At 41.7% G+C, this 9,232-nt stretch overlaps 1 pseudogene; it reads left to right on the top strand.

Moving 5' to 3' along the window:
• Positions 1-2,580: 2,580 nt before the first annotated feature.
• On the top strand, positions 2,581-2,726 carry LOC123325067 (annotated as a pseudogene).
• Positions 2,727-9,232: the final 6,506 nt, after the last annotated feature.

The raw sequence follows: 9,232 nt of genomic DNA on the forward strand, positions 1-9,232 counted from the left end.
AATATTCCATTGTGTATATATATATATATATATATATATATATATATATATATATACCACATCTTCTTTATTCAGTCATCTGTTGATGGACATCTAGGCTCTTTCCATAGTTTGGCTATTGTGGACATTGCTGCTATAAACACGGGGGTGCACGTACCCCTTCGATCACTACATTTGTATCTTTGGGGTAAATACCCAGTAGTGCAGTTGCTGGGTCATAGTGCAGCTCTATTTTCAACTTTTTGAGGAATCTCCATATTGTTTTCCAGAGTGGCTGCACCAGCTTGCATTCCCACCAACAGTGTAGGAGGGTTCCCCTTTCTCCGCATCCTTGCCAACATCTGTCGTTTCCTGACTTGTTAATTTTAGCCATTCTGACTGGTGTGAGGTGGTATCTCACTGAGGTTTTGATTTGGATTTCCCTGATGCCGAGTGATGTTGAGCACTTTTTCATGTGTCTATTGGCCATTTGGATGTCTTTTTTTTTTTTTTAACTTTTTTTTGAAGATTTTATTTATTTATTTGACAGAGAGATAGAGAGAGAGAGCACAAGTAGGCAGAGCAGCATGCAGAGGGACAGGGAGAAGCAGGCTCTCTGCTGAGCAGGGAGCCCAATGCAGGGCTCGATCCCAGGACCCCGGGATCATGACCTGAGCCGAAGGCAGACGCTTAACGACTGAGCCACCCAGGCGCCCCCATTTGGATGTCTTCTCTGCAGAAATGTCTGTTCATGTCTTCTGCCCATTTCTTGATTGGATTATTTGTTCTTTGGGTGTTGAGTTTGATAAGTTCTTTATAGATTTTGGATACTAGCCCTTTATCTGATGTGTCATTTGCAAGTATCCTCTCCCATTCTGTCGGTTGTCTTTTGGTTTTGTTGACTGCCTCCTTTGCTGTGCAAAAGCTTTTTATCTTGATGAAGTCCCAATAGTTCATTTTTGCCCTTGCTTCCCTTGCCTTTGGCGATGTTTCTAGGAAGAAGTTGCTGTGGCTGAGGTCGAAGAGGTTGCTGCCTCTGTTCTCCTCTAGGATTTTGATGGACTCCTGTCTCACATTTAGGTCTTTCATCCATTTTGAGACTATTTTTGTGTGTGGTGTAAGGAAATGGTCCAGTTTCATTCTTCTGCATGTGGCTGTCCAGTTTTCCCAGCACCATTTGTTGAAGAGACTGTCTTTTTTCTACTGGACATTCTTTCCTGCTTTGTCGAAGATTAGTTGACCATAGAGTTGAGGGTCCATTTTTGGGCTCTCTCTTCTGTTCCATTGATCTATGTGTCTGTTTTTGTGCCAGTACCATACTGTCTTGATGATGACAGCTTTGTAATAGAGCTTGAAGTCCGGAATTGTGATGCTGCCAGCTTTGCTTTTCTTTTTCAACATTCCTCTGGCTATTCGGGGTCTTTTCTGGTTCCATACAAATTTTAGGATTATTTGTTCCATTTATTTGAAAAAAGTGGATGGTATTTTGATAGGGATTGCATTAAATGTGTAGATTGCTCTAGGTAGCATTGACATCTTCACAATATTTGTTCTTCCAATCCATGAGCATGGAACGTTTTTCCATTTCTTTGGGTCTTCCTCAATTTCTTTCATGAGTATTCTATAGTTTTCTGAGTACAAATTCTTTGCCTCTTTGGTTAGATTTATTCCTAGGTATCTTATGGTTTTGGGTGCAGTTGTAAATGGGATCGACTCCTTAATTTCTCTTTCTTCTGTCTTGTTGGTGTATAGGAATGCCACTGATTTCTGTGCATTGATTTTTTATCCTGCCACTTGACTGAATTCCTGTATGAGTTCTAGCAGTTTTGGGGTGGAGTCTTTTGGGTTTTCCACATAGATTATCATAGCATCTGCAATAATGAGAGGGCATTTTCAAGCTTATGTTTTCTTAGCAGCTTTGGGATGCTCAAATCTGCCCTACAACATCCTTGTTCTCACTAAGTGGTTGACAGATATTGGGAAACTCAGCACCCCATTCCATATTCAGGCATTTCTGATAGAAAGCACTTCCGTTTCCTGAGGTAAATATGCTCTGCCTACACCTTTCATCCATTAATTCATTCATAATACCCCCCATTCTTTGGTTTGTGTTATGTGTTGAATTGTGTGCACCCCCCCAAAAAATTCATATGTTGAAATCCTAGCCACCAGCACCTCAGAATGTGATCTTATTTGGGAAATGGGTTGTTGCAGATGTAATTAGTTAAGATGAGGTCATACTGGAGTACCATGGAGTACCATGGCCCCTAATCCAATATGACAACTGTCCTTATAAAAATGGGTATTTTGGACAGAGCACTCCTGGGGAGAATGTCATATGAACATAAAGGCAGAGATCAGGGTGATGCCTCTACAAGCCAAGGAACCCCAAAGATTGCTAGCAAACCACCAAAAGCTAGGAGAGAGGCAGGAATAGATTCTTCCTCGCAGCCCTTAAAAGGAACCAACCCTGCCAATACCTTGATCTCAGACTTCTAGCCTCCAAGACTATACAACAATAAACTGTGTTGTGTAAGCCACCCAGTCTGTGGTACTTTGTTATGGCAGCCTAGCAAACTAATATAGATTGTTATTGAAGATATCGCTTCTCGGCCTTTTGGCTAAGATCAAGTGTAGATTGTTATTGAAGATAATAATAATGATGATAGATGCTAATATTTATTATGTCCTTACTCTGTCCAAGAACTCTTCCTCAGTGCAATGCTATGAGGCAGGTACTTTTTTTAATCCTCATATGGTAGACAGAACAACGGGTCCTGAAAGATGTCCACATCCTCACCCCTGGAGCCTGTGAATATAAATATGACAGATTGCATGGCAAAGGGGAATCAAGTTTGCAGATGGAATTAAGGCTACTAGTCAGCTGACTCTGCGATGGAGAAATTATCCTGGATTCTTTGAGTGGGCCCAATGTGATCATAAGAGTTCTTATAAATTGAATAGGGAAGAGAAAAGAAAACCAGAGAGATAACAATGTGAGAAGGACTGGACCCAGAATTTCTGCTTTTGAAAATGGAAGAAAAGGGCCAGAACCTGGAATGCAGGTGGCCAGTAGAGTGTGGAAAAAGAGGAAATGGATTCTTTCCTAGAGCCTCCAGAAAGAAAGCCGCCTTGTTGATATCTTGATTTTAACCCAGTGAGACTTTTAGATTCTGACCTCTGACAGTAAGACAATAAATTTAGATTGGTTTAAACCAGTATATTCACAATAGTTTGTTACAAGAACAATGAATATACCCCCATTCCACAAATAAGGGATCCATGGCCTATAGAGTCTATATAATGTGTCCAAGGCCATACAAGTACATGATGAAGCCAAAATTGGAACTCAGGCCTCTATAATACAGAGCCTCTATTTCTACTTACCATGATAATTTTTTTTAAGATTTTATTTATTTATTTGACAGAGAGAGGGAGAGAGCACAAGCAGGAGGAGCGGTAGGCAGAGGGGAGAGGAAGAAACAGGCTCCCAGCTGAGCAGGGACCCCGATGAAGTGTTTGATCCCAGGACCCTGGATTCATGACCTGAGCCGAAGGCAGACACTTAACAGACTGAGCCACCCAGCCTTCTCTATCATGATAATTTCTAAAACAAGTTCTAGTCCCTCTAGACAGCTTTTCACATATTTGTAAGTAGATATCATATCCTCCTTTAGTTTTCCCTAGAAAAAGCCTAGTTTCATTAGCCAATCTTCAGATGACAATTTCAAGTCCCCTAACCATCCTGGAAAATATGGCAGCCAAGTTGAACACACTGCTAGTAATGCTCCAACACCACCTTTGTGTGTTTCAATCCACCTTTGCCAAAATGGGATTTATAACGCATAAAATTTAAGCAATACTTTTTGAGTTTTTAAAAAAATGAAGTGATAGTTTTCTTATATTGACAAATTGGCTGTGAACTTAATGTTCCTACAAAATGAGTCATTTGAATTGGAACTTTAATTTTTTTGAGCAGCTGGGTCCACATTAGTCTGAGAAAAGTGCCATTGCTCTGTCCCTGCACAGATCATCTCCATAAAGTCCCTACACTTGGCTATAGCAATAAGAGCTCAGGCTTCCTTTTTGCCTTCCTACACCAGCTCTCAGAGCCTGGAGGAAATCATGCCCCTCTGGAAGAGTGTGCAGTGTGAGAGACCTGGCCATCCTTGTCCCACCTGGAGAGATCAACTGTGGCCTGAAACAGATTAAATGAGACCACATGCTTTGTATTGGAGACAAGGTCTTCATAAGAAATCGTGGCTGGGAGATTATATCTTCAAGTATGAAATAGCCACATGACCTGTAAGAACTGCAAATACATCATAATTAGGGAAGCAGAGATAGAAGAATACACTCGGCTTTCCCAGTGTTTTGGTATTGGCTCATGAAAGCCAAATGTTAACTCTTCCCAACCAGTTGTTAAAACATAGCCATTATTATAAAGTAAATTCTATAAACTTACAACTTCACTGTTGCTATTTTTAAAAAGGTATTAAATACTCAAAACTCATCACTTCCTCATTATTTCGCCACTTTGGACTATTATCTCTGCTCTTGAGGTTATCTTTGTCTACTCCATCTGTATGAGTGGAATGGTGCGCTACTGCGCATTTCTTCCCCACGCCGAGTTCAGCTATGTCTCTTTGATAACTTGCCATGAGCCAAGTGGGTAGAATTATACCACAGGAATCGACAAATGCTATGAATGAGAGCATCCCTCTCACCCCTGGCTGGGTGTCAAACATTTACCAGCGCACCACTTCCCATTAGGAAACTTTCCTTCCTACCTCGCATCCCCAAAACACACAAACACTCCACCCTGTTCCCCGCGTCCAGGACTTAAGTCATCAGCCTCATCATTTCATCCAAAAATTATAAACATCTCTGTAGGGTTTTTTTTTTTTCTTTTAAACATTTTTTTTACTGGCTTGGAAGATTTTATTCACACATTTATACTTCATCTGTCTCTTCTTTCAATTTCAGAGTAGATTTGAATTTTAGAATAACACAGAGCTGGCATTTAGGATATGCTGTCTCAGAAAGAAGAATTTTAAGAACTAACGCAGATACTGCAGTGTTTTGGGTGTCTTTTGTTCTCTGATGTACGGGACATTATGGGCAATGTCCCTGGGCACCCCCCTTCCTAAGTGAACTTTTATGTTCATGGTCCTGAAGCTCTGTCATTAAAGGTATTCCAAGGTTTGCTCTAGATTCCTAATTTCATTAACCTTACAACTTAATCAAGATTCCCTTCTTTAACCACAAACCCATCTACCATGCTTTTGAGAAGTTGTTGGATTTCTCCATTTATTTGGGGAATATGGCAGAGAAGGAAATGGGCTCAATTATCAGGGGCAAAGTATTTTTCACCTTTCATTGTTAAAATCAGATGTCATTGAACAGAGGCCTCCACTCAGTCATCCCCAAAAAAGAGTCACCTTAAGGGGTAAGAAGGGCAAACGTAAAAAACTGAATTCCTCTCTCACCTTGCTGCTGGCACGGAAGTGCAACAGAGACAAAATGATGGAAGGAAGGAGGAGAAGCATGCGGTCCCCGCCAATCAAGCAAGATGAGAAACCTCTGAGGACCCGTGAATTGGAACTCTGAATTCAGAGACAATTAACCTGGAGTTTGCAGTCTGCTCGGGGGGGGCCAAGTAAGGAAGGACTAGGGAATTAGGGGATTATAATGTAGCTAACATCCACTGAACACCCATTTTATGCCGGGAACTCTATTAGGGATTGAGCATTTTGCATATATTATCTTTCCATACATGGAAATGGCCAGGAAGAGTAAATACTCCTCAGAGTGTCTTTACACACTTATAGGAAAGAGATTTAAACACTCTGGTTAATAATGGCAAATAAGCTTTAAGGAAACCACATACTGCTTCATGGCTCCGGTAAGGTGAATTTTGTGGAGATCCCAGAAAAAAAGCTGTTGAGAAACAAAGTTGAGTTTATTAAACTTACACCAGCAAGGGAGACGAACTTGACAAAGCCTTGGGAGTTACTCCAAAAGAGAAAGTAAGGAAAGAGTATTTATAGGATTTTGCAGTGTGAACCCAAGTGGTTTAAGGCAGTTATTTTAAGGCACAGAACTTACTGGGGCTGAGGCAAGTCCCTAAGGTAATAGTTGAGGATTTGTGAGGCAATGAGGTGAGCGTCATGAGATAAGTCTTGGTTATTGTCCTTAATAAGTGAGCTTTTTTTTCTGATTTTGGAGGGAATCCCTCATATTTTATAATAGATTCTCTGAACTCCACAGATTTGGCCGTCTAGGGCATTGTGGAAACAGATTCTTGGAAGGAGTTGCCTTTCTGTCCCAATGACCAGGTAGGGCATTTGCTTTAACCTTCATGTAATCCCTTTTTCAATGGCATTCCACCTCCTTCGGAAATATTAGAACACTTAAAGAGTTTCTTAACCATTAGACCATTTTCCTTTGCTTTTTTTCATGCAGAGATCTAGATCTTCAGTTACTTCCAAAACATTCCCCACATCTTGCCATGGGTATTAACCCCCTTGTATCTAGTTAGTTGACAACTCCTGGTGAGTACAATGCATACTGCCTTCTAGCTCTTACTTTGGCTCCAGTAAAGGGTCATTATTCTAGGAGTGAATTTGTAACCGAACTAAGGTGAGTTCGCTCCTTGGTGAGTCACAGATACAAACCACATCAGGTGGAGTTGTCACACAAGTAAACTTGATTTGTAGCAAAGGAGATCACCAGGAATACCTTCCAAAGCCGTGACTCCCCAAGCAAGAGTGAATAGGTTCCTTTTATCCTGAGTTAGGATGAATATTTAGATAGGGAAGCCTGTCACTGTATGGAAAGCCAGGCATAAGGTCACACGTCCGCCTTAAGGAAACATGTCTGTACATACATTGTATGCTATGTAAATGAGGCTTGTGTTCCTCCTTGGCAGAGATTTTAGTATTCTAATGAGGTAAAGCTAACTTGGTCACTCCATGGTCCATCTGTGCAGGTGTGAGTCAAGTGTTGAGTTCAAATTACTCTGGGTGGTCTGGGTGGCTGGAGTTATTGCTTGAAGGGTAGTTTATGTTTCCATCACAGAACATTATGCCCATTGGGTCTTTTGTCAGAGTTAAGAGATAAGCTGGAAAGAAGAGCTTAAGGAAAAATGTGGGACAAAGGCCAGTGAGTACAAGCAGGTAGGCAGTAAAGGTTAGGTCTTGGGGTCAGGATGGTGACAAATTGAGTTTTGGGTGTTTTTGACATCCAGCCTGTTAATTCCTTGTTTTTATCTTTGTATGACCTGTTAACAAACAAGGTTAACTCTAGATTTTCTAGAGGAGTTTCTAATATATTTGTTCAGGGCATAGACTATTCCTGGACAGAGGTTAGGCAGTCATGAGTTACCCTTTGGAAAAAAAAAAGAAAAGAAAAAAAGAAAGTAGCAGGACTTAAAGTATTATTACCAGGGAAGGAAATGTGTGAAGGAGAAAGTAAGAGACTTTCATGAAGTAAGGCTACCCACTAAGAAATACCGTGTCTTTTTAGAAAGCAACAAAGATTGTGTGGTGTCTAAATGTGGTGTCTCTCCCAATCAGACGATGCCCCCAAATGTGGGGCAATGATCGGGTGGAAGCTGGTGGCAGGGGAGGTGAAAGGATCCACCGGAAGCAGAAGAGAGGCGATAGAAGTGTATCGAATACATCGCAAGGGAGCTGCAGGCAGGACAGCAGAGGAGAGACTATCTGCCACAAGGCAGTGGGTGGGGACCTTTTTAAAGGGGAGAAGGTGAGGAGATATGGCGACATATGGAATTCTCCCTTTTTTGATAACTGTGCAAGGTTGTAAATAGCCCATTGGTCAGTGAGGGCCTCTGGATATTTTGAGGTGGGTCAACTGAGGGGCCTGTCTGTACTCAGCCAGGGGGCTGCTGTGGACCCTTTCTACATTCCACTGCTCAAGCCTGTGTGCCTAAAAGCAGCCTCTACAAATTGTACATCATGAGAGTCCACAAGTCTGAGGAAGACCCTAGTTAGCAGTAGTCTTCACTAATTTAGCTGCAGGTACTATTACCCTGAGACTAGGAAGGTGGCCACTGGGTGAAGAGAAAGGCTGTAGCGAGCTTTTCTCTTATAAATACTGAAAGAGGACTCCAACTCCTTCCATTTTGACCTCAGTCTGTGCTTTCTAATTGACTAAGTGCTTTCCAGATTATCTCTTAACTCAGGCAAAAGACGGGACGGGCAAAACATCCCATGAAGGGAACTGAAGCTACCCCTTCAAGCAGTAGGGACTGCCCTAGCGCCAGCCAGACCTGCGTGATAGACTCCAAGACAATGATCGACCTGCCCTTTCCTGCCCACCGACCTCTGCCCCACACTTTCCTTATATAACCTGGAAGTATTTTGAGTGCCCTGGAGACAGGCTTCGGGAGGCTAGTCCGCTGTCTTCCTGGGGCTGGTCTCACTGAAATAAACTCTTTCTTATGTCACCACCGCTTGTCTCTCTGCCTCTGGATTTTGTCAGCAGCAAGGCGCAGAAGCTGGTCTCTTTGGGACCCCCAGGGCCAGGTTCTCCTGAACCCTTGGGCCCCAGTTACAGTACCATGCAATTGAGTCAAAACAACAAAGGCTTGTCCAGATGGTTTATTTATGAATACATAGAAAGGTTTAAGATACTTAAGTTGACCCAGGGTAAGAAGACATTGAAATTACAAAATGTCAGTTCAAGTTTAAGTTCCCAAGGAAACATTTTGATTACTAGATAGCTTGGTTAAATCAACAAAGAGGCATGGTAATTTTAAAACAGTTAGAAACTAACTGTGTGCAATAGTTATAAGACCCAAGCAGTCTGACTTGAATGAAGTCTGAATGACTGGCCCAGGAAAGTTTGGAATGACTTTTGGCCTGTCCAAAGTGAGAGATTGACCCCCTTAGGATTAATCTTGTCCTAGGTGATAGAATTTGTTTTGACAAAATTATAACATTCCTTCTAACATAAAGTCTTTTCCGAATTAAAACTGTTAAGAAGATAAGACAAGAATTGTAGGGAAACTTAAGGCCCGCAATGTCCTAGGCAGTAAGAGGGGGGCGCCTGGCTGGCTCCGTTGGTGGAGCACGTGACTCTTGATCTCAGGGATGTAAGTTCGAGCCCCGCATTGGGTGTAGAGAGTACTTAAAAATAAAATCTTGAAAGAAAGATAGGAGAAAGAGAAAGAAAGAAAGAAAGAAAGAAAGAAAGAAAGAAAGAAAGAAAGAAAGAAAGAAAGAAAGAA

This window comes from Neomonachus schauinslandi, chromosome 5 (genome assembly GCF_002201575.2).
Source record: "Neomonachus schauinslandi chromosome 5, ASM220157v2, whole genome shotgun sequence".
In the NCBI taxonomy this organism is placed as follows: domain Eukaryota; kingdom Metazoa; phylum Chordata; class Mammalia; order Carnivora; family Phocidae; genus Neomonachus; species Neomonachus schauinslandi.